Source organism: Symphalangus syndactylus, chromosome 4 (genome assembly GCF_028878055.3).
Source record: "Symphalangus syndactylus isolate Jambi chromosome 4, NHGRI_mSymSyn1-v2.1_pri, whole genome shotgun sequence".
Taxonomy (NCBI): Eukaryota; Metazoa; Chordata; class Mammalia; order Primates; family Hylobatidae; genus Symphalangus; species Symphalangus syndactylus.
Genome location: NC_072426.2, coordinates 114,912,118 through 114,938,339, shown reverse-complemented (window position 1 = coordinate 114,938,339; position 26,222 = coordinate 114,912,118). Strand labels below are relative to the sequence as shown.

Below are 26,222 nucleotides of genomic sequence, written 5' to 3'. Positions count from 1 at the left end.
ATTATGTCATAGTCTAGCTTACAGGGACTTTGATTGCCTCTCCATTCCAGTGGAATCATGCTGGCCCATTACATTGATGAAATTATGCTAACCAGATCCAATAAGTGGGAGAGAGTGACCACTCTACACACATTAGTAATACACTTGCATGCCAGAAGGTGGGAAACAAATCCCCAAAATCTCAGGATTCTGCCACCTCAGTGAAATCCTTCTAGGGTGAAAAACAAGTTGTTGCATCTGCCCTGCTCTAACACTAAGAAAGTGGCACAATATTCAGTGGGCCTATTTGGATTTTAGAGGTTACATACACCTCACTTGGGCATGCTACTCTGACCTATTTACTGAAGGATCTGAAAGATCCCAGCTGTGAATAGGACCCAGAAAAACAGAAAGGTCTGCAACAGGTCCAGGCTGCCATAAAAGCTGCTCGATCACTTGGTTGTATGATCCAACAAATTCAATGATATTTAATCCTGTTTAGAAAAAAAAAAGTGCAGTTTGCTGCTAGCTCTCATTTAATTTTACATAAACACACTCTTCGAGGCTGAAGCAAATCTGACTGATTTTCAATGTGAAAGTGAAATATAAAAACTGTTTTTGAGTTATTTCTAAACAGAACTAACATGAGAATCATCTGAATCACCAGAATTGTCTATTTCAGAAAAATCAGATTCATCAAATGAATCTTTGGCCAACAACTGTTCAATGATGTTAACATCACACACAGGAATGCTGTGTTTTCTATGATTTGATATTTTCAGTGATCAAGAAGAACCAGAAATACCATTTGACCCAGCAATCCCATTACTTGGTATATACCCAAAGGATTACAAATCATTCTACTATAAAGACACATACAAAAGTATGTTTATTGCTGCACTATTCACAATAGCAAAGACTTGGAACCAACCCAAATGCCCATCAATGGCAGACTGGATAAAGAAAATGTGGCACATATACACTATGGAATATTATGCAGTCATAAAAAAGGATGAGTTCATGTCCTTTGCAGGGACATGGATGGAGGTGGAAACCATCATACTCAGCAAACTAACACAGGAACGGAAAATCAAACACCACCTGTTCTACTCATAAGTGGGAGCTGAACAATGAGAACACATGGACACAGTGAGGGGAACATCACACACTGGGTCCTGTCAGGAGATGGGAGGCTAGGGGAGGCATTAGCAGAAATATCTAATGTAGATGACAGGTTGATGGGTGCAGCAAATCACCATGGCACATGTATACCTACATAACAAACCTGCACATTCTGCACATGTATCCCAGAACTTAAAGTATAATAATAAAAAAAAGTCATTACAGTATACAATATGGTTCAGCTATCAATAAATTTTGCATTGTTAAAAAAAAGAATTACTATCTTTTGTAAATGGAAATACCACTACTAAATACCATTACTAAAACCACGATGTTATAAATAGAATATCTTTTGCTTACCAAGTTGATAAAGTGATGCAAAAATAATAATAAAAGCCACATATTTCATGGCAAAGTTATCTCAAGGTAAATGCTGCAGCCACAAACACCACTAGTAAGTATTCTTGGGGTAAATGGGAAAAGAGTTAAAGTGCTACTGGCTGGTAAGGAAAAGTGCTAGTGCTTATGCAGCTTTTAGCAGACTGTTAAGTAAATTACAACACAGACCTTTAGGAATTAAAGCAAAGCCATGTCATTTTTTTGTGCAGATAACAATCCTCCTTTTTAAAAACATACTTTATCTTGTGACTGGGCTTTAATAGAGACTGATCCTATGAACTTTGGCCATCAAGTTACCATGTGACCTGACCTGCCAATCATGAGCCAGCTGTTATCTCCCCATCATGACATAAGGCTGAGCCTACACCTTGGCATAAAGTGGAGATGATGTACATGAAATTAGACTAGAGCAGGCCCAAAAGGCACAGGTAAGTTATCTGAGTCCTGATTACTACTGTTTGCCTTCTTTCTCTCATCCCACAGCTATGGCTCACATGGCACTCCTTATGACCAGTTGACTGAAGAAAAAACTCAAGCTTGGTTTTAGATAGATCATCTTGCATACTATACTTTAACTGAAAGAGAACAGCTGTAGCTCTACAGCCCCTTTCTGGGACAGCTCTATAGGACTGTGGTGAAGGGAGTACTGGCCACTTGGCATGGTCATTGTTTTTGCCTGGAAAGAGACAAACCATGGGCTGTATGGATAATAGTTTGGCTGAAAGGTCAAGGACTTAGAAGGAACATGATTGAAAAATTTTTGACAAGAAGATCTGGGGGAGGAGGTGGAGCACATGACCTCACAAAAATGAACTAAATGGGGCACCAGGGACCAATCCTGGCGGAACAGAGATATGTGACCTTTCAGACAGAGAATTCAAAATAGCTGTGTTGGGGAAATTTAAAGAAACTAATTAAAAAGAATTAAGCAGAAATTCTGGAGCTAAAAATACAATTGGCATATCAAAGAATGCATCAGAGTCCTTTATTAGCAGAATTGATCGAGCAGAAGAATTAGTGCACTTGAAAACAGGCTATTTGAAAATACAGTCAGAGAAGACAAAGGAAAGAAGAATTGAAAAAATAAAACACACCTGCAGGATCTAGAAAATACTCTCAAAAGGGCAAATCTAAGAGGTATTGGCCTTAAAGAAGAGGTAAAGAAAGAGATAAAGCAGAAAGTTTATACAAAGGAATAATAACAGAGAACTTCCCAAATCTAGAGAAGGATCAATATCCAAGCACAAGAAGGTTATAGAACATCAAGCAGATTTAACTCATGGAAGACTACCTCTAGGCATTGAATAATCAACTCCCAAAGGTCATGGATAAAGAAAAAAATTCCTAAAAGCGGCAAGACAAAAGAAAAAATAACATACAATAGAGCTCTAACATGTCTGGCAGCAGCCTTTTCTAAGGTTTCTAAGGAAACCTTAGAGGCCAGGAGAAAGTGGCATGACATATTTAAAGTGCTGAATGAGAAAACCTTTTATGCTAAAATAGTATATCCAGTGAAAATATCCTTCAGACATGAAGGAGAAATAAAGACTTTCCCAGACATCAAAAGCCAAGGGATTGCAACAAGAGTGAAACTCTGTCTGAAAAAAAAAAAAAAAGGCTGAGGGATTTCAACACCAGACCTGTCCTACAAGAAATGCTAAAGGGTGTACTTCAAATGGAAGAAAAGGACATTAATGAGCAACAAATAATCACTCGAAGGTACAAAACTCATTGATAATAGTTAGCACACAGAAAAACACAGACTATACTAACACTGTAATTGTAGTATGTAAACTGCTCTTATCCTAAATAGAAAGACTACATGATGAGCCAATAAAAAGTAATAACTACAATAACTTTTCAAGACATAGTACGATAAAATATAAACAACAAAAAGTTAAAAAGTAGGACAGTGAAGTTAAAGTGTAGAGTTTTCTATTAGTTATCGTTTTGCTTGTTTATCTGTTTATGCAAACAGTGTTAACTTTTTATTAGGTTAAAATAATGGGTTATAAGATAGTATTTACAAGCCTCATAGTAACCTCAAACAAACAAAAATGCAATAGACACATAAAAAGCAAGAAAGTAAATTATATCACCAGAGGAAATTATTTTCACTAGAAGAAGACAGGAAGGAAAGAAAGAAGAAGGAGATGACCATAAAACAAATAACAAAATGGCAGAAATAAGTCCTTATCAATAATCACATTGACTGTAAATGGACTAAACTCTCCAATCAAAATACATAGACTGGCTGCATCAATGAAAAAAAAAAACAAGAGAAAAGAACAGAAATAGCAGAAGAAAGAAAATAAAAAAAATCAGAGCAGAAATAAATGAAAACTGAAATTAAGAAATACAAAAGATCAATGAAACAAAACATTAGTTTTTTAAAAAGTTAAACAAAATTGACAAGCCTTTAGCCAAACAAACTTAGAGAAAAGAGAGAAAATTGAAATAAAATCAGAAATGAAAAAGGAGACATTACAACTGATACTGAAGAAATTCAAAGGATTATTAGTGGCCACTATGAGCAACTATATACCAATAAATTTAAAAATCTAGAGGAAATGAATAAATTTATAGACACATACAACCAAGAGAAATCCAGAAGCTGAGCAGATTAATAACAAGGAACAAGATCAAAGCCATAATAAAAAGTCTCTCACTAATTCTACCAAATATTTACAGAAGAACTAACACTAATTCTATCCAAACTATTCCAAAAAATAGAGGAGGAGGGAAAACTTCCAAACTCATTCTATGAGGCCAGCATTACCCTGATACCAAAACCAAACAAATACACATCAGAAAAAGAAAACAATAGGCCAATATCTCTGATGAATATTGATACGAAAATCCTCACAAAATACTAGGAAACCAAATTCGACAATATATTAGAAAGATCATTCATCATGACCAAGTAGGATTTATGCCTGGGATGCAAGGATGTTTCAATATATGCAAGTCAATCAATGTGATATATCATATCCACAGAATGAAGGATAAAAAAAACCATAAGATCATTTCAATTGTTGCTGGAAAAGCATTTGATAAAATTCAACACTCCTTCATGATAAAAATCCTCAAAATAACTGGGTATGGAAAGAATATACCTCAACATAATAAAAGCCATATACAATACACCCGTGGCTAGTATCATACTGAATGGGGCAAAACTGAAAGCCTTTCCTTTAAGATTTGGAACACGACAAGGATGCCCACTGTCACCACTGTTATTCAACATCATACTAGAGGTCTTAGGGAAAGCAACTGGATAAGAGAAAGATATAAAGAGCATCCAAATTGGAAAAGAATGTCAAATTATCTTTGTTTGCAGATGATATTACCATCTATTTTGAAAAACCTAAAGACTGCACAAGAAAACTATTAAAGCTGATAAATAAATTCTGTAAAGTTGCAGGGTACAAAATCAACATACAAAAATCAGTAGCATTTCTATATGCCAAAAGTGAACAATCTGAAAAACAAATTAAAAAGTAATCCCATCTACAATAGCCACACATAAAATTAAGTACATGGGAATTAACTTACCAGAGGTGAAAAGTTTCTATAATGAAAACTATAAAACACTGATGAAAGAAATTGAACAGGACACCAGAAAATGTTATGATATTCCATGTTCATGAATTGGAAGACTCAATATTGTTAAAATGTTCACATTACCCAAAGCAATCTATAGATTCAATGCAATTCCTATCAAAATACCAATAACATTCTTCAGAGAAATAGAAAAAAAAAACCCTAAAATTTATGTATAACCACAAAAGACTCATAATAGCCAAAGGTATCCTAAGCAAAGAAAACAAAACTGGAAAAATTACATTACCTGACTTTAAATGATACTATGAAGTCGTAGTCACCATAACAGCATAGTACTTGCATAAAAACAGATACATAAACCAATGGAACAGAATAGAGAACCCAGAAACAAATCCGCAAACCTACAGTGAACTTGTTTTTGACAAAGGTGCCAAGAACATAAAGTGGGGAAAGGACAGTCTCTTCAATAAATGGGGCTGGGAAAACTGGATATGCATATTTAGAAGAATAAAACTCAACCCCATCTCACCATATACAAAAATCAAATCAAAATGGATTAAAGACTTAAATATAAGGCCTCAAACTATGAAACTACTACAAAAAGACATTGTGGGAAATGTTCAGGACATTGGTCTGGACAAAAATTTATTGAGCAATACCCAAAAAGCCCAGGCAACCAAAGCAAAAATGAACAAATGGGATAACATCAAGTTAAAAAGCTTCTGCGCAGCAAAGGATACAATCAACAAAATGAAGAGATAACCCACAGAATGGGAGAAAATATTTGCAAACTACCCATGTGGCAGGAGATTAATAGCAAGAAGATATAAGGAGTTCAAACAACTGTATAGGAAAAAATATAATAATCCAATCAAAAAATGGGCAAAAGATCTGAATACATTTCTCAAAAGAAAACATACAAATGGAAAGCAGGTATATGAAAAGGTGTTCAACATCACTGATCATAAAAGAAATGCAAATCAAAACTACAATAAGATATCATCTCACCCCAGGTAAAATGGCTTATATCCAAAAGACAAATGCTGGTGAGGATGTGGAGAAAGGGGAATCCTTGTACACTGTTGGTGGGAATGTAAATTAGTACAACCACTACAGAGAACAGTTTGGAGACTCCTCAATAAATTAAAAATTGAGCTACTATATGATCCAGCAATCTCATGACTGGGTAAATACCCAAAACAAAGGAAATCGTATATTTAAGCGATATCTGCACTCCTATGTTTGTTGCCGCACTGTCTACAATAGCTGAGATTTGGAAGCAACCCAAGTGTCCATCAGTGGATGAATGGATAAAGAAAAGGTGGTACATATACATAATGGAGTACTTATTCAGCCATACAAAAGAATGAGATTCTGCCATTTGCAACAACATGGATGGAACTGGAGATCATTATCTTAAGTGAAATAAGCCATACACATAAAGACAAACATTGCAAGTTCTCATTTGTGGGATCTAAAAATCAAAACAATTGAACTCATGGAACATGGAGAGTAGAAGGATGGTTAACCAGAGACTGAGAAGGGTAGTGGGGACCTGGTGGGGGATGTGGGGATGCTTAATAGGTACAGAAAATTAGTTAGAAAGAATAAATAAGACCTACTATTTGATAGCACAACACGGTAAATATAGTCAATAATAATCACACATTTTAAGATATCTTAAAGAGTGTAATTGGATTGTTTGTAACACAAAGGAAAATTCTTGACAGAATGGACAAATTCTTGACCCGTTCTCTATTCTGTGCTCATTTCATATTGCATGCCTGTATCAAAACATCTCATCCACACCTTAAACATATATACCTACTATGTACCCACAAAATTTAAAAAATAAAAAAAATTAAAAAGAAGATCTGGGTGAGATATATGTCGACAAATCTGCATCCATGGGCACAGAATGTGAAGGTATTTGTATCTTACATGATGCTCACCAAAGGATTCTCTTGGCAGAGGTGGATTTCAATAGTGAGGTGGATTGGATGACTGCTTTCTGCAGACATCAGTTCATTTCCTCCCTCAGCCCCCTCTGCCCTTGTCCAGCAGGCTTATGAACAAAGCAGCTATGACAGCAAATGTCTTAGAACAGTTAGCTTTGCTATAATAACTGAGGCTGGGTGATTCATAAAGAAAAGAGGCTTATTTGGCTCGTGATTCTGCTGGCTGGAAGGTCAGGCATCTGATGCAAGTCTCAGGCTGCTTCCATTCATGGCAGAAGGCAGAGGGTAGCTGGAGTGTGCAGAGACCACATAGCAAGAGAGAGGAATTGAGAGAGAAGGGAGGTGCCAGGCTCTTTTTAACAACCAGCTCCCATGGGAACTAAAAGAGCGAGAGCTCATTTAATACCAGCAGGGTGGTACCAAGCCATTCCTGAGTTGACTACTCTCATGACCCAAATACCTTCCATTAGGCCCCACCTCCAACATCAGGGATCTAACTTCAACATGAGACTTGCCGGGACAAATATGTAAATCAAGCTTGTGCAACCTGCAGACTGCAGGCCCCATGTGGCCCAGGATGGCTTTGAATGCAGCCCAACACAAACTCGTAAAACTTTCTTAAAACATTAAAACATTATGAGGTTTTTTGCCATTTTTTTTAGCTCATCAGCTACATTTAGTGTTAGTGTATTTTATGTGTGGCCCAAGATAATTCTTCTTTCAATGTGGCCCAGGGAAACCAAAATATTGGACACCCCTGATATAAACTATAGCAGTAGCAGTGAGGGTTATGCCTGGGCTCAGCCACATGTACTTCCACTCAATTCAGAAATTGGTCAGATCGCAAGTATGCCATTTGGAGAACGGAGTTTGGAGAATTAGCTTCTGGAAACTCACTTTCGGCAAAGCAGCATTGAACCAATGAACTTGCAGCCAATAATATGTGACTCACAAATATCACAAAAGAATATCAAATGTCTTATTCATCATCTAAAGGACATAATTATGAAGTTAATTTGACTTAGCAGACTTACACCTCAAAGCCAACGTTTACCAAAAGAACAATTCCCAGAACTTAACCTAAAACTATTCCTATAATCCATTGCCACAAAAAATTAGAGAAGTCAAATTTGAAACTGTGATAATATATGTATTTATATTTTCTAAATTATATATCTGATTTGATGTCAAGAAAAGTTCTGTTTCTCTGTTTGAGGATTCTTTTTATGGCTTTCCATAGACACATACACATGAACATACTTATATCTCAAACTTTCTTCACCTCTAGTATAGATTTTATTTTGATTTCATATAACAAAGTATCTCCTGTTGACAAGGAGTGATTACGAGAGCATTCATCACATTCAAGGGAATGGATTCTGGCACAGAATAACAGTCTTCTCCTGTAGAGAGATGACAAAGCTTTTGTTGAAAGCTTTTTGGCCATGATGCTAACAGGACCTCTGTACCCTAGTCAACATAAAACAGGTTAGTGCTTTCAGGGGTAGAGAATCAGGTCCAATAGCAGTCAAAAATACTGGAAAGGAAATGAAACATTGCACTGAAAACATTTCTGCCACATAACCACAAAACAAATTTTGAGGTAAAAATCTTGAGGGAAGTCCCTTTCATTTCCATGTGATAAAGGAAATCTCTCTTTTTTTGTCATAGTAATTCGTTTTCCTCATGGCATTTAATGGTAACTTTTTTTTTTTCCTGAAGGGACATTTCACTGTTATTTCCCTTAAAAATCTGGCTTTTTCTGAGCTTTTCTAAATTATGTAATCACCCACTTTTTAATCCTCATGGGGAAAATACAAAGCGCAAACTAACAGGCTTCCTTGGATTTTAGAGCATGCTGCAAAAAAGGGTATTTCATCTTTTGAATGCCTTTGCCACAGTCATTTCAAAACAGTCATTTTGAAAATGTATACATAGCTTTATAAACATTTTTTAGACTCAGCCTTCCAATTAACAAAGGAAATTTCTAAAGAAGTATGAATAATGACCTTAGCAGTCTAAATTTTGCATTTGCTTAAGGCCAATGAGCATTTTTACTATTTGGCCAACAAGAGAGGGCTTCAGATTTTGTGTCTATGTTCATTGTGATAAATGGTTTTCTATGATATATCCCTAGTTTTTGTCTGGTTCTCCTCCATGGGAAGCACCATACATTTGGAAAAGGACTGGGCAGAGTTAGTCAAGCAAGGTAAACTCTCTGAAATGATTATAAATTCTTCCTCTCCCTGCGTGCAGACCTTAGTAATGTGACACATCCACAATGTGATGCCCTTGCAAAATGGTGTTGCAGATTCTTCTTGACAGACATGCAGTCCATTTCTCCAGTATTTGAATCTGGGTTCAATTTGAGTCTGGATTCATTGGCCTCAGCTGGCTATGCGACCAGCTGAGCCAATGGGAGATATAGTGAATGTGACACAAATAGAGTCATAAAAGTACTTGCACATTCAGGCATCTCTTGGTGCTCTTGAAATACTTCTGCCACCATGTGAACAGCCACAGACTGGCCTACTGAAGGATGATCAACTCCATGAAGAAAGATCATCCCTGTATGGTCCCCATCAGCTGAGAGAGTCCTGTCAAAGATAGTTGAACCTGGCCCTGATCTCAAAAACTGCTCAGCAAGCTTATTCAAATTGCCAACCCAAAGAATCACAAACTAAATAAATGTGTTTTTTTTTATGTCACTATGTTTTTGGGTGGTTTATTACATAGTAAAAGCTAACTGATCCTGCAAGCAATTGGTCATCTCAGTCAGTTAGCATATAGAGCTTATAGGGCTAGGATCAAAGAATACAGAGTCTTCCAGAGTGAATGCCCTCTTAGGTACTACCTCTATGCAATAAAATAGAGCCTTGAAATCACAAACCTGGGTCAAATCCAGGCTCCGCCATGTCAACTGGAGCTAATCACTTCCTTTCATCCTGTAAGATCAGATTCTACATTTATGAAATGAGGATTTATGGATAATAATACCTACCTCATAGAAATGTTAAGCAGATTAAATGAGATCATCAATATCACCTGTTTGTATGGCATCTGGTACATAGGAAGTAATTAAACTGTAGTTATATCACCACACAAATATAACAAGGGGAGTGATAATAAATATCGTAACATCCTTTTGTAGTCAACATAACTCCAAGGTCTATGCTATGCTAACTGGAAACTGCTAACATCTTTGGCTTTTGTAGAGAATATCACACTTTCTTTGGTGGCCACATTCAAGTGATCTTTCGGCAAGGCTGTAAAATCTTTGGTTCTATGCCCCAATCTACTCCCTTCCTCTCCTTTCTCCACAAGTGCCCAGTGACTTTATGCTACCCAGAGGCCCCCCTCAGGCACCTGGCAAAGTTACCTTCCCCTAAGCAAGTTACTCACTCTGTGTGACAAATGTCCTGCTCTGCCCCCCTCCACCAGCCCACTCATCCCCACTCCTATCACGAATTTCTAGTTTCACCACTTGAAAGTAGGAAAACTAAGCTACCACAATACCTGGTAGGAAAACAGATTACTCCAGCCCCTCTCCTAGGAAACATATTTGTGTCTTTTAAGTGTTTTCAGGAATTTATATTTTCAGGCTGGGCTGCTGGAGGCCTCAGGCAGGCTCATATAGACGGCATGGGCCTGCTATCTTCAGCTGTCTTATATTTTGTGATAGGGTCGTTTTGCCCCTCCTTCTGTCACTCTGAGTTCTGAGATTTACATCGGTAAGAACATCCATGTGAAAAAAGGGTTGCACTATGAAAAACCCACAACAAATCCACCAGAAAAAAAAAAAATTGGTGTGACTTTCACTTGGCGCTAACAAATATATTTTACATAGGAATTCTCCAGTGAATTTAGAGGTTGCTTTCAGTAATTGCTTTTTTAAAAACCCAAAGGCCAAGATAATTTTCCTGTGTTTTCCTCATTTCTTAGCACATATTGAAAAATGTATTTATTTAAATAAAAATAAACAGAAGAAATACACATATATACTATGAATGGTTGTCAATCCTTAATTGCTAAAGTTATAGTTTTTGACATCTCCCTTCCTGTCTAAAAGTACTCTATTATATTTAACAGAGACAAGTATTACAGCAAGACTGATCAAGGGGAAATTCAAGAGAAAAGCTCTGTGGAAGAGTAACAAAGCAGAGAACGACATCCAACTTCCCCTGCTCTCTCAAGAGAATTCCACACTGGAATCCACACAATATATCTAATTAAAAACAGCAATGAGAATAGGAGAAAATGGGTCCAGATGCTTTTTAAATTCAGCTGGCATAGTCCCTGTGTTCCCAAACCTTCCTTTTGTCATAAAAGCCAAGGCCGGCCCTGCACCCAGCTAAGCTGCACAGCTGCACGGTGCAACATGAGGCAAAGGTAGTAGTCTGTCCTAAGACTCTCACACCAGCCAGCCTGCCTACCTAGAGCTCAAGCCAAAACCTATGATTACAAGATGGAGCATCAGTAGAGATTCTGTGAAGGTGAAAATTCACATGGAAACTAAGCTCATTGCTAGAGTATGACAAGACCTTAAATAAGTTTGCACAAATTTCTGTGCATATTGGTTTGGAGTACAGAGGTTAGAATTCTGTGGCAATGAGAGAAGTTTTCAACTTTGCAGCAAAAATTCCATAGCATAGACCACAAGGCATGAACAGCTGAGAAGACAGTCATTCAGTTCTAGGAAGGTGATCATGCAAAGAGTGGGCAGGGGTAAATGGAAGTGGTGAATAATTTTATTAGCTGCATAATCTTGATTATCACAGAAGAAGCGAAGCTCTACAACTGTCTATCATTGGTGTCTTTTCTGGTGTCTCAAGAGATGTTATTGTGAGAAGTATTTAAGCTTGACAACCTGACGACATGGTGCCTACTCCAACGAAGAGTTCTAAGTTCCTAGTGGGATAGAACTGGCATAGTCCTGCATGCAATGGCTTCTGCAATTACTACCTGCTGTCACATTTAGAAAATGGGTTCACCAGGCCGGAAGAAAAGCAAGAGCAAGACTGCCATAAACATGGCACTGAGTCCCAATATATAATCGTCTCAGTTTTCAACTCAAAACTTCAGAGAATGTGCAGGGTGACAAGGGCCCTTGGCAAGGGAGCAACCTGATGTGAAGTATCAAAACAGGATAGGTAAGGCATCCTTGCAGGACTACCCAGCCCAATTAGGTGAGGGAGAAATCCAAATGAAGAGGTGGCCCAAGCAATACAAGGAGTGTGTCTACCTGTGGGTGAGACCTGGATGGGGCAGAGTGAAGACTAAGTCCTGCTGAAGGTGCCTTCTGCATGTGATGAAAAGGGCACCTACAGCATGGACAGCCAGCACAAGGAGGCAGGTCTCCGCAGGGAGAGGGGAGCTTCCTTGCGGAGAGGGCAAGTGGGTTACATACACAGAGATAGATTATAAGGTAAATAGATTAGGGATAATGGGAGCCACATTTCTTAATGTTAGAGAATGGTGTTATGAATATGGAAAGTGAGAAAACTCTGATGAACCCTGTGATGTAATAACGGAATTGGAGGCATTGGTGTGAATTTGTGGAGAGAGAGCACCCTAATTTCCCAAGTCCCTATTTCCCTAACTCCCTAACTCTCTAATTCCCTAACTGCCTAACTCCTCAGATAAGAGTGCCAGAGAGCAGCAGAAACATCCCAATAGTAATAAACACATCTGGTTTCCAGATCGTGGCTTCTAAATATTATTCTTCACTAGAAGGAACCAGGACTTCTTGGAGAAATTCCTGATTCCAGGGCTGGGACAGGGAAACATACAAGATGATCTTGTGTCAAAAAGCAAGGAATTGCCCAAAGAAGAATAAGAACATATCAATAGAATACAAAAGGCAGCTGTACTGGGCTCTCACTGGATAATCAGGGACAAGTTGATCATCAAAATAAATAATGATAAACAACGGATTATAAGTTATTGAAGAAAATAAGATACCACAAGTCCATATACATTTAAATGAATAACTTGAAAGTTTGGCAGATAATGAGCTATTCACAGTTTTAAAGTACTTCCCCAAAAAATATGTTACAGTGAGTAACTTCACTGTGGAGACATCACCTTTATATCAAGTGATAAACATTATCAGTGATGGGACAAATCAAAATTGTGCCCTACCTGAAAAGATTCCAGGAAAGCGCACATAGCATCATTTCTGTGACAATTCTGCCAAAGAGGTACAACTTAAATATAATCAAAAGGCAACATTAAATAAACCCAGATGGAGAGTCATTCTAAAAAGTAAACTGGGCAAAGTTATTTAATCCAGAAAGTTGACTTTAAGACAGGGAGCTGTCTTAAACTAAAGGAGACTAAAAAGACGTGACAACTACAACACGTTGTTGAACCCTTTTGACATAAAGGATGGTACCGGTTAATTGTCAAAACTTGAATGAGGTCTGAGAATTAAAGTGGTAATGTATTGATTTTAACATTGTAATTTTGATTATCATGTGGCTATGTAGGATAAAGTCCTTGTTTTTAGGAAATGTTTATTAAAAATGCTAGAGGTTGATTGGGCATCAGGTGGGCAACTTACTCACATATGGTTTCAGAAATTTCTATAGACATTGCCAAATGTTTTGGGGGGTTGGAGAAAAATTGTCTCCAGTTGTTCACTCAGAACAGGTATTACCAGGGCTCCACTCAAATATCTTCAGGTCTTTGCTAGAACATGACCCAGGAAATCGCCAACTTTGCAGCATTTCACTATGTCATTAAATTTTTAAAATTCCTATTTCGCCAACTGGGAATGTTAAAATTGGATGGCATACTTAAATACTTACTAATATCCCACTTTCCATACTCCAATTATTACTCATGAGAAATCTAGCATAAACAACACAGTTTTTAAAAGTCGAATATTTCTTCTGAAGAAAAGGCAAATTACTTTCTGGCTGAAGACAAACATTTATGTATCTAAGGATGAGGCTGTATGGGAGATGCTGATCAGATACAGAGAATCAAAGAGATCTACAGTCCTATGTCCTCTAAGTGGTAGGTAGGTTCTTCTAAATTAAAACTCTGTCTTCTAAATCAGAACTCCTATCTCTAACAGCCAAGTAGTCTAATGAGAATAATTATCAGGCCATTTACCTGGCCAGGCTGTTTTCTCCTCAATGGAGAGAATACCATGTCAGCCAGGGTTATCTGTTTTCATAGATATCAGGGGTTTCATTCTTCATTTACTCATCGAACAATTATTTACCCAGCAATACACCTTTTTGCCCAACACTCTGCTAGGTGCTATGAAAAAGTCTGAATAGGAGTTTTCACATTTTATTTGGGAAAACACGTAAGGTCATCTGAAAGTTTAAGCAAGATCACAAAACCCCATGCTAACAGAAAATATGTAAAACTGAAGAATTATTAAATTTTTAAAAATCTCGACATTGTTTGGAAAGAGAAACAGATTATAGAAAGAAGAAAATCTTTGGACAAAAACTCAAGTGTCATAAAGACTCTCATTCCACAGTGTCAGAATTCTGTGTATCCCTTGGTTTTGTCACTGTGGCTCTTGAAGCATTATATATGTCACCTGTATTCTTGTAGAATGAGAAGTGCCATATGGCTACCTTTGTACTTATAATAACATTATTGGCTTTAAAATCAAGTGACCTTTCTTGGATCACAATGTAGAATACACATGGTACAAACAGCTTAAACTCCCCTGTTAACAAAGCTAATAAAGTTAACATTGGTCTCTTAATTTTGTTTGCCTTTTCATTTTCTCAACATTGAGGAAAAGAAAATTAGATCAAAAGTAATGTTTAGGCTCAAGAGACATTGGACTTCATGCCTACTCTCTTTATTACTCGAAATGTAATTAAGTATGTTGACTTCAGTAAATGTACCTTATGCTACGCATGCATCGATTTCAACAGTAATGAGTTTGCATTCATTATAATTTATTTTAGCCAGATAATTAATACCACCCTTGTTTATTTCTTCAATCATGAAAAAGAATGAGTGTTTGCGTGTTTGTTTGCACATGGTGATGATTCAGCGGTCTTTTGTATGCTGCTAAATCGCAGTATAAAATAAGGTACCAACTCCATGTGAGCTTCACATCTTCCATCGTTGAGCTATTGCTCAGGCCTAAGAGTACAGAAACCATGGCTTACAAAGGCTCAGGTACATCCATTTTTATTCTAAGCAGTGTAATGGGATTCCTAAAATCCTAAGCCACCAGATGGACATCTGAAGAATAATCAGTGATATTTTTAAATACCTAAGCTTCAACCTGAATAATAATCTTCTGTCTCATAATTTTATTTTTCTATTGAGAATCCAGATTTTGTCAAACGTGCCATTTGTTTTCTGACTCTCATATCTTCCTCCCTGCATATTTAATCTATCTGGTTGTTTCCAGTGTTTTTTGTTGTTGTTGTTTTTTGTTTTTTGTTTTGCCCCTTAAACGTTTGTTTGCCTCACAGATGAGCACGTCTCTTTTTTTGGATAATTTTCTGGCTGGAACTTGATAAGCTAAGACACAAAAGAAAGAAAATCCAAGGGACTAACTTCGGCTTTCAATTATTTACCAAAAACTTTATTTCCCTTCCTTTCTTGGTGTATTAGGGTTGTCTAGAAAAACAGAACCAATAGAACGTGTGTTTTTGGATATAGATATAGTGGATATAGATGTGTGTGTACACACATGCACACACACACTTATACACACACACACACGGGGGGGAGGGAGGGAGAGAGAGAGAGAGCGGGGGGGGAGAGAGAGAGAGAGATTTGTTACAAGGAGTTGACTTATGTGATTATGGAGGCTAAGAAGTCCCAAGATCTGCAGTCGGCTGGGTGGAGGTCCAGCAGAGCCAATGGTGTAAGTTCCAGTCCCAAAGCTAGTAAGTTTTACAGTCAAGAAGAGTTAATGTTTCAGTCCTGTCTGAAGACCAGAAAAGACCAATGTCCCAACTCATTCAGTCAGGCAGAAGGATTTCCCTCTTACTCAGCCTTTTTCTCCTATTCAGGTCTGCAGTTGACTGGACGAGACCCTCCCACATTAGGGAGGGCAATCTGCTTTACACCATCTACTGCTTTACATTTTAATCTCATCTAGAAACGCCCTCACAGACACATCAAGGATAATGTTTGGCCAAACATCTAGGTACTCCCTAGCCCAGTCAAGTTGGCATATAAAGTTAATCATCACACTGACTTCTTTCTCACAAACATATGTAACAAAATCTTATATGATAAGGTTTTCCTAAACACCTTTAGAAAAGCACACAAATAATGAAAAAAGACATTTTCTTATTATCTACATTTCAGTGACTTTTGCCTACAATGGCTTATTCTAAATCAGCAACACTGTCCAATAGAAACGTCTGCAATGACAGAAATGCCCTGTTATCAACCTGTCCCATATGATAGCCACTAGTGAAATATGGCTGTTGAGCCCTTGAAATGTAGCTAGCACATTTTAAAAAGTAACTTTTTAATTGCATTTAATTGTAATTAATTTAAATTTAAATATCCACTTATGACTAGGGTCTGCCATATTGGACATCATAACTAAAATGATACATTTTTTAAAAGAGGAATACATTCTCAGAAATCCAATACATTTGGAAGTGTAAACATTTCCCACTGACCCTTCTTTGTAGGAAAAAAATAAAGGAAAACATGCATGCTGGAAATCTTGATGATTTATATTTTGAGCTTAGGTTTGGGATCCTGCATATCGACTTCAAGGGGCCACCAAAATATAAATTAAATATACTTAATTTCTTTCCTGTTCCATGCACAGCCACTCCCATATTGTTCAAATGGGCTTTCTTACTTCAATCAAATAGAAGTTAGACATTGAGTCTCAGATGCATACTCCCTGAGCCTGTTTATTTAAAAATAATATTTGTATTTGAATCATAGTGTGTTAAAGAAATAGCTATGTAAACCTCCTGTAGAGGTGAAGGGGGTCTCTAGAAAGACAGTTTGCTGCTGTCATTGTGTCCTTTCATGGAAGCTCATTATTATTTCAAAAGCTCAGAGGTCTCCCTGCCATATTATGGAGGTGCCATCTTCCATGTTCAAGGCCTTCCATTAGAGATGGGGGATGAGCTGGAACACAGTTGATGATCCTCAGAAAGAAGCACAGCATCAATGATACTTACAAGTAGGCAAGGATCAAAAAGATCAGGGTAAACAGTTATTACTGTGCCAAAAAGCACAGATCAATAATCCAAGGCAGGTAAGGCCAACAGATATATTGAAGAAGAGTGGACTCCTAGTACATGTTCTAAATATTCTGAATACTATATAGATTGTTTGTTATTTTAATGATAGTACATAATGCTAAACTGAGTCAACAATGCTGTCAAATAAGCTAGTCATCTCTTAATTAGATTGTTTACCTCTAAAATAAAATAATTTTGCACATAATATTTAGTCCTCAAGGGTTTCAGCAAAAATGCAGGTTAATCTTAAAATGCTAACAGAGGTCTTAACAAATTTCCAATACCAAAAAAAAAAAAATAGGCTGATCACGTTACACAAAGGCCAAAGAAGAACAATTCTGCAGCCAACAGACTTTTAGTTCAGAAACATTCTAATTTCAGTAATTCAAGGAAGACAACTACAATTGCATGGTTTTTCCCACTACATGAAGAATATCAATAATCCTTGCCTCCACAATAAATTGTTGTCAGTATCTGCTACAAATTTGGCCTCTCATATCCTCAAGTAATAAATTTTAAGGAAACACAAACTTAGTTTCAGGGCCAAAATTATCTATTGAATCATGCAAGTAATGTGTTTCTTGTTGAAATTCATTTTATTGACTTTGTTTTTTCCCAAGGTCTAAACAATTTTTCTTCTGAAAATTTTTAGAGTGATGCCAGTAGTACTATCTCCCTTCAAATAATGTCTAAATCATATTTGTACTTTTTTGGCTCCTAGACATATCAAGAATACAAAAATTCTGCTCTCAGACCAAGCCAAAATCAACTGCCAGATATAAAGATGGGAATTTCCATTTTACTCACATTCTGATGCTTCACATAGAACAATACAACACTCATACAGAATAAAATATGATATTTTCCCAGCAAGAAGTTTACCTTTTACTTGAAAACCAGAGTCTGGGCTACTTCTAACATTGCTGCAGAAGCACCATTATGTGCTAAAACACTGTGAATTAAGCTATGGAGTAATCATATATGCATTTATGTGATATTGACGGAAGCTGTCTTCTCTATGGACTCTACAGTTTCTACTATAATGGTAGTTTTATTGCCTTCTTGAAAACCATCCTTTATAATTTTTTTTTTATTTTACACTATTCTTATTAGTTGCCCTAATAAGATTGGGTCCGGGCCAGGGTTTCTCAACCTCAGCACTATTAACATTTCAGACTGGATGATTCACTGTTGAGAGCTGTCTTGTGCATTGTAGGATATTTAGCAGCACCCTTCCTACCCACTGGATGCCACAAGCACACCCACTCCTACCCCAAGTCGTGATATCTGAAAGTGACTCCAGATATTTTTGCCAAAAGTCCCCTAAGGTAGCACTATCTCTTGGTTGAGAATCAGTGTTTAGGCCTACCGAACAAATCAAGGAAGTCATATTTTGATACCAGAGATGTCCAGTTTGAGCCAGCTGAGCTCTTTGCTGTATACTTAATTAACTAATTAATACTTAAATGTAGATGCGTTACAACTGAAGACTTAGGTAATGGACACTTTGAGCATTGCTTCAGGAAGAAAATCCTTAATATTTAAAAAAGTCTCTGACTTTACATTCTTCATCTCCCTTGGCCTACCTGATGATTTTATAAATTTCTGGTCATCAGCTGGGCACGGTGGCTCATGCCTGTAATCCCAGCACTTTGGGAGGCCAAGGCAGGTGGATCACCTGAGGTCAGAAGTTCATGGTAACCAACATGGTGACACCCTGTCTCTACTAAAAATACAAAAATTAGCCAGTGCTACTTGGGAGGCTGAGGCAAGAATTGCTGGAACCAAGGAAGTGGAGGTTGCAGTGAGCCGAGATCACGTCATTGCATTCCAGCCTGGGCGATAGAGCAAGACTCCATCGCAAAAAAAGAAAAAAAAAAAAATCTGGTCACATTTAGCTTCATTCCAAAAGCTACAACCTCTTGTGGTTCAACATTTTCTTTCTGAGAGGAATATTGGGCACTCATGTCTCTTTTAATGACTTGAATACAATTTTCTATCAACATGGGCTTAAAAAAACTTTTCTTATTCATGTGAAGATAAAAATCATTAATGTATTTGAGTTTTCCTTTTAGCTGTTTTGAGTAATTTAGATGATTACATCCATTCTTCACAAGCTTCAATTATTTTTATGAGCTATACTTCTCTGAAAATCTGTGATCTGAATGCGTGTTTTATGTGACCTGGGTAGAAGTGGAAGCAAACCAATAATTGATCAATTTTCAGTGTTTAAGCATTTTTAATTTCTTGCTTATGACACCTAGAGATTGCAACAGAACCGGTGGAAAATGGAGTTTTGAAAAACTTGTCTCAGAGGTAGCCACTTTATCTTCCAGCATTAAAAAAAAAGCAAGCCAGTGATGCAACTTTGACAGCCAATATATTTCTGGATCACCCTCATTACAGACCAACAATGTATTGCATCCATGCTGAGAAAGTTTTCAGTAAGAAGCAACTGCCACTCTGCCAGAGGTTATTAGACATTGAATCTCAGATGCATACTCCCTGAGCCTCAGTTTATTTAAAAATAATATTTGTATTTGAATCATAGTGTGCCAGAAATTATGATATTTGGAAGTTCAGCAGTGTTGAAGAAGTGCAATGAGCTTAAATAAAAGCTAGATGTATATCAAAACACTGACATGTGAGCACCATTCTTATTGCTTTCTGTCACTTGTATAAAAGAACAAATCTCTATTTTTCTGTTGGTGTTTGTAATTTTTAGAGATTTTTTGAACTTCCTCTGAACTAACCGGATCCCATTTACAAGATCTGTTTGGCAGTTTATAACCATAAAGCAACTGTTGCCATCTCTCCAAGTTGGAAAAGTATTTCCATTAAAAAAAACCCTTCAATCTCCAGTTGCAATTTGTAAAGCGATGGACAAATACTTAGTTCTAATAATTTTAAATCAACAGTTGCCTTTATAAGTGGACCTCTTTCACCCTTTTCTGTTTAAAACATATTTTTTCTTAATTTTAATCTTGTTTAAATTCTATTCAATATCTTATTTTAAATTATTGGCTTGGCATCTTTGAAAATATTTTGTTTTTCTTCAATGTAAAGTGTCACAGGATAATCTGCTTTCTATGTGTGTTTGAAAAGTTAGTAGTTGACTTTAGGAAAGGAACAGAATTTTTAAAATACAATATGAGTCTTTCCTGTTCAGATTTCCAGGCAGCTTCCAAGAAATATTTATAGCTTCAATATTTTCACAGATAAAGCCCGTGTTTTCAATGCCATCTTCTCTCCTCCTACCTCTCCATATTCCTGCTCCTGACCATTTTACAAGACTAAAGTATAAAGTTAATATAAATTTATATGGCTGAAAATACCAAAAAATTCCCTATAATAAAAATGTGTATAGCAACTGACCCATGTTCTATTAGAAAGTTAAATTCAATTTTTTAAATGTGTTTTCGTCTCTTTTGCTTTTATTTAAACTTGACATTATTTCTAATTTCAAACCTGTGGTAAATGCTACTTTGAGGTAGCTTTTAAAAGTTCACATTAATTAAAATTATATAGACAGGTATGTTGCCAAAAAGACATTCAAAGCTGGATCTGAGAGAAAAGGTTTCCAAATGCTGTACAAATTGCAAATGTAGTGTGCCGTAGAACGTGGGCAGCTGCAGGAGGAGGGCTGCCAGTGCACAGCAGATTCTGATGGCAGCGTGACGGACTTTAGCAGGAAGCTAAATCCAGTCTTGAAGGGCAGACAGATATTAGAGGACAAAATGTGATATACAATCCAATTGTAGTATGCCCAGAGAATACGAATGAGGATCATTCTCATTAGAGGGTCAGTAGGTAAGTTGACAGAAACAAGCCTGGAAGACCAAGTATCAGAGACAAATTAACAATCCAAGCATGATGGTCTGGAAAGATCACCAAAGTTTAAGTCCATAGGCCTGGCTGCAAATTGGGCACCTCCATTTATAAGCTATAAGACCTTTGGTCGGACTTCAGATTCCTCACCAGCATAACAGTCTCTCATAGAAGTGCTGTGGAATGACACAAAATAACATGTAAACAATTCACACAATTATCTGGTCACACGATAGTTTCTGAATAAATGGTAGGGTGGATTGTTTTTAACCTTCTTCCAAGAGACAAGAAATAGATGGTCAAAAGGTATCAAACTCATAGGAAAAAGTGAGTGAGAGATTAGAATTAAGATAACTAGCTTTGCACCTCAGACCCCATCATTTTACATGGTTCCTACAATATAGAGGCCATTGCTCTGTTGCATGAAGCCCTGCAAGTACCGGGGAAGAATTGAGAACACTGACATGAAAAGATAAAAGCAGGAGTGCCTGGGTGGTAAGATGTAGATCTTGCAAAGGGGATGGATGCTGCAATGTAACAGCTTAAATCATTTAAGTCGCTTTATTCTACCACTTTAGATATTTAGAAAACTATGAACCCTTTAAGGCTTTACTAATACCCCAACAAAGCAATGCAATTGTCAGAGACCCTCCTAATATGAAGCCAACGTCTCCTGGCTCAGGAAATTTGCAAAGGACCAATTGCCCAGAGTTGTCCAGTAGACTGACACCAGCCCCCTTCTTGAACAACACCAACCACAGTGTACCAAAAGAAAGCTTATTTTAAAAAACTCAGCCCCCACAGACTATATAAACACAAATTACAACAGGCCAAGTTCGCAGTGTCCCAAGAGAGACCTTTCCTTAAGTATTCCTCACACTAATCTTGCAGACAGATTTTATTACCTGCACTAAGGAGAGGCGACTGAGGTGTATAGATTACATCATATGTCCAAGGCCACAATCAATCACAAATGGTAGAGACAGTAATCCAACTCGTTTCTCTGATTAGTTCCTTAGGAGAAGTGAAGAGAAGGAAACAATTTGTGTTGGATATGTTCAGTTCTCACAGGTGCTACTTCATACTCCTGAGTTGAGTTGTTATTATCTACACCTTCTGTAGAATAAACCCTTTTCTTAGAGCCTGAGTCTACAATCTTAACTTTTCTCATGAGTGCTTGAGATAAGACTGCTTTCCTTATTTCCAAGCTACCTTTTCATATCCCCAGATCTCCAAAAACTGTTTGTTTGTTTGTTTGGCATAACGGAACAATTTGAGAGACTCCTAGTCCCAGCTAGTGATTATCCTGGCAGTAGAGTCCCTGCCCTCAGCAATGAGCAGCCAAAATAATTGGTTTTGCTTCTTGAAGTCATTCAACTTGGGTATAACAAACTCTGGTATTCCAAAAAGCAGGGGAGAGGGTTAGATGCATAGCTTAGATAAGTTACCACATGGAGAAATATACGGTCTACCAATAATGAAACTTAAACCCAATCAAATCAAGTTAGTGACTTATTTCTCATAGGAGCACTTTCTATCACCTCAAGAACAGGATGACATTACCCACAAGACAATATACCTTTGTGTACAGAGATTAACAACTATCCCAATTATTTTCTAACATTTCCAAAAGGTCCTTGAAGGGCAAAAAGCAAACTCACTGACAATATCAATAATGTGGGTTGCATTTCACAACACCCTTCCTCTGCCCATTATGTGAAAGGGGAAGCAGTATTTCAGGCTCACTCCGAGACATACATTTCTGTACAAGGACTACCACTGTTTGATTGCCAATGATAGGCATATTAGAACAATCAAGACTCATTTCTTACTCCTTCAGAGTACAGGACAACAGATTGTAGTTTAATGAGGAAAACAAAGAGTGCATGGATTTCCTTTACATTTTCTTCATGTGCTAGTTTTACCTGCACCAACTATAGTGGGTACCATAATTTCCAACTCTTCTACTACAGAGCTTAGAAGCCCTATAGGACCCTCTCAGAACCCACCCAGCGGTGAGAAACTAAGAATCACTTTAATCAGGAAAGCACAGCCTACATCTTGATTTATATCTTGGCCTTTTCCATGACTATTTATTTGAGGACCAGGCTTCTATAGTTTAAACCAGTGGTTTTCAATCTACTAACCTGTGTCAGTTTGTGTCCCCTGAGAAGCGTATATCAAGACATGATTACAGATAACAAGATTGTTTAGGGGAACATCTGTGGAGGATATAGGAGGAGACATCAGAAATAGGAAGGGAGAATATTCAGACATCAACGCAAGAGTCACCCCTGAAAGGGAGAGAGGAAAGAAAGTTTGGATAGGCAGGGCTTCCAACTGTAGCATAGTTCTAAGATAGTCTCAGCCCGGTTAATGGGGAATCTCCAAGCCAAAGTTGATTATTAGAAGAATCCAGCTACTGCAGGAATTTCTGGTGCTAGTACCTTCACGTTACTTAGTCATTAGCTAGGAGCAGCCTCAGGAAAGTGAGGCCTGGTCTGGATACTCCCTCGGTTTCCTCTACCTCTAATGGTTTCTTTCTCAAGGTGTCAAAAGTGGATGTCTTTCTCTGATTTTGTTTCTCTTTGCATATGCAAATGTGTGAATCCAAAAATGTGGCAACTGGGACCATTGGTGATGCTCCATGTGGCAGGTGATTTAGAGGGAAGATCTGAGATTGATTCTTCCATGGATGCCACAACATCCTGAAAATTCTGAATGTTTGAAAAGCGAGAAATGGGAAATACTGTTGTGGGCAGATTTATGTAAAACTATGAGTAAGTATATATGCAACCTCAAAAATTTTACTCATTTTGAGTAAAAAATGAGTAAAATTCATGAACAAAAGGAAGCCTGAATTGTGTACTCAAAAATGAGTAAAATTTTGAAGTCAGGTAGCGTGATGCCTCCAGCTTTGTTCTTTTGGATTAGGATTGTCTTGGCAATGCAGGCTGTTTTTTGGTTTCATGTGAACTTTAAAGTACTTTTTTCCAATTCTGTGAAGAAAGTCATTGGTAGCTTGGTGGGATGGTATTAAATCCATAAATTACCTTGGCAGTATGGCCATTTTCACAATATTGATTCTTCCTATCCATGAACATGGAATGTTCTTCCATTTGTTTGTGTCCTCTTTTATTTCATTGAGCTGTGGTTTGTAGTTCTCCTTGAAGCGGTCCTTCACATCCCTTGTAAGTTGGATCCTAGGTATTTTATTCTCTTTGAAGCAATTGTGAATGGGAGTTCACTCATGATGACTTGGTTCTCTGTCTGTTATTGGTGTATAAGAATGCTTGTGATTTTTGCACATTGATTTTGTATCCTGAGACTTTGCTGAAGTTGCTTATCAGCTTAAGGAGATTTTGGGCTGAGACAATGGGGTTTTCTAAATATACAATCATGTCATCTGCCAACAGGGACAATTTGACTTCCTCTTTTCCTAATTGAATACCCTTTATTTCTTTCTCCTGCCTGATTGCCCTGACCAGAACTTCCAACAGTATGTGGAACAGGAGTGGTGAGAGAGGGTATCCCTGTCTTGTGCCAGTTTTGAAAGGGAATTCTTCCAGTTTTTGCCCATTCAGTATGATATTGGCTGTGGGTTTGTCATAAATAGCTCTTATTATTTTGAGATACGTCCCATCAATGCCTAATTTATTGAGAGTTTTTAGCATGAAGGGCTTTTGAATTTTGTCAAAGGCCTTTTCTGCATCTATTGAGATAATCATGTGGTTTTTGTCTTTGGTTTGTTTATATGCTGGATTACATTTATTGATTTGTGTATGTTGAACCAGCCTTGCATCCTAGGGATGAAGCCCACTTGATCACGGTGGATAAGCTTTTTGATGTGCTGCTGGATTCGGTTTGCCAGTATTTTATTGAGAATTTTTACATCGATGTTCATACTACAAGGCTACAGTAACCAAAACAGCATAGTACTGGTACCAAAACAGCGATATAGACCAATGGAACAGAAAAGAGCCCTCAGAAATAACACCAAACATCTACAACCATCTGATCTTTAACAAACCTGACAGAAACAAGAAATGGGGAAAGGATGCCGTATTTAATAAATGGGGCTGGGAAAACTGGCTAGCCACATGTAGAAAGCTGAAACTGGATCCCTTCCTTACATCTTACACAAAAATTAATTCAAGATGGATTAAAGACTTAAATGTTAGATCTAAAACCATAAAAACCCCAGAAGAAAACCTAGGCAATACCATTCAGGACATAGGCATGGGGAAGGACTTCATGTCTAAAACACCAAAAGCAGTGGCACAAAAGCCAAAATTGACAAATAGGATCTAATTAAACTAAAGAGCTTCTGCACAGCAAAAGAAACTACCCTCAGAATGAACACACAACCTACAGAATGGGAGAAAATTTTTGCAATCTACTCATCTGACAAAGGGCTAATATCCAGAATCTACAAAGAACTCAAACAAACTTATAAGAAAAAATCAAACAACCCCATCAAAAAGTGGGCAAAGGATATGAACAGACACTTCTCAAAAGAAGACATTTATGCAGCCAATAGACACATGAAAAAATGCTCATCATCACTGGCCATCAGATAAATGCAAATCAAAACCACAGTGAGATACCATCTCACACCAGTTAGAATGGCAATCATTAAGAAGTCAGGAAACAACAGGTGCTGGAGAGGATGTGGAGAAATAAGAACACTTTTACACTGTTGGTGGGACTGTAAACTAGTTCAACTATTGTGGAAGACAGTGTGGCGATTCCTCAGGGATCTAGAACTAGAAATACCATTTGACCCAGCCATCCCATTATATCCTTTGGGTATATACCCAGCCATCCCATTACTGGGTATATACCCAAAGGATTATAAATCATGCTGCTATAAAGACACATGCACACGTATGGTTATTGCGGCACTATTCACAATAGCAAAGACTTGGAACCAATCCAAATGTCCATCAATGATAGATTGGATTAAGAAAGGTGGCACATATATACCATGGAATACTATGCAGCCATAAAAAAGGATGAGTTCATGTCCTTTGTAGGGTCATGGATGAAGCTGGAAACCATCATTCTCAGCAAACTATCGCAAGGACAAAAAACCAAACACCGCATGTTCTCACTCATAGGTGGGAATTGAACAATGAGAACACATGGACACAGGAAGAGG

The 26,222-nt window shown here is 37.4% G+C and overlaps 1 protein-coding gene and 1 long non-coding RNA gene across 3 annotated transcripts in view; one reads left to right on the top strand and one right to left on the bottom strand.

The window, feature by feature from the left end:
• Window positions 1-26,222, bottom strand: part of IL15 (interleukin 15) — a 376,963-nt gene that overhangs the window by 284,462 nt on the left and 66,279 nt on the right. The window lies entirely within an intron of this gene.
• Window positions 1,868-11,256, top strand: LOC129481089 (uncharacterized). The gene is made up of 3 exons (XR_008657255.2): window positions 1,868-1,928; window positions 9,160-9,231; window positions 11,112-11,256. It is a non-coding gene; the product is annotated as an uncharacterized lncRNA (long non-coding RNA).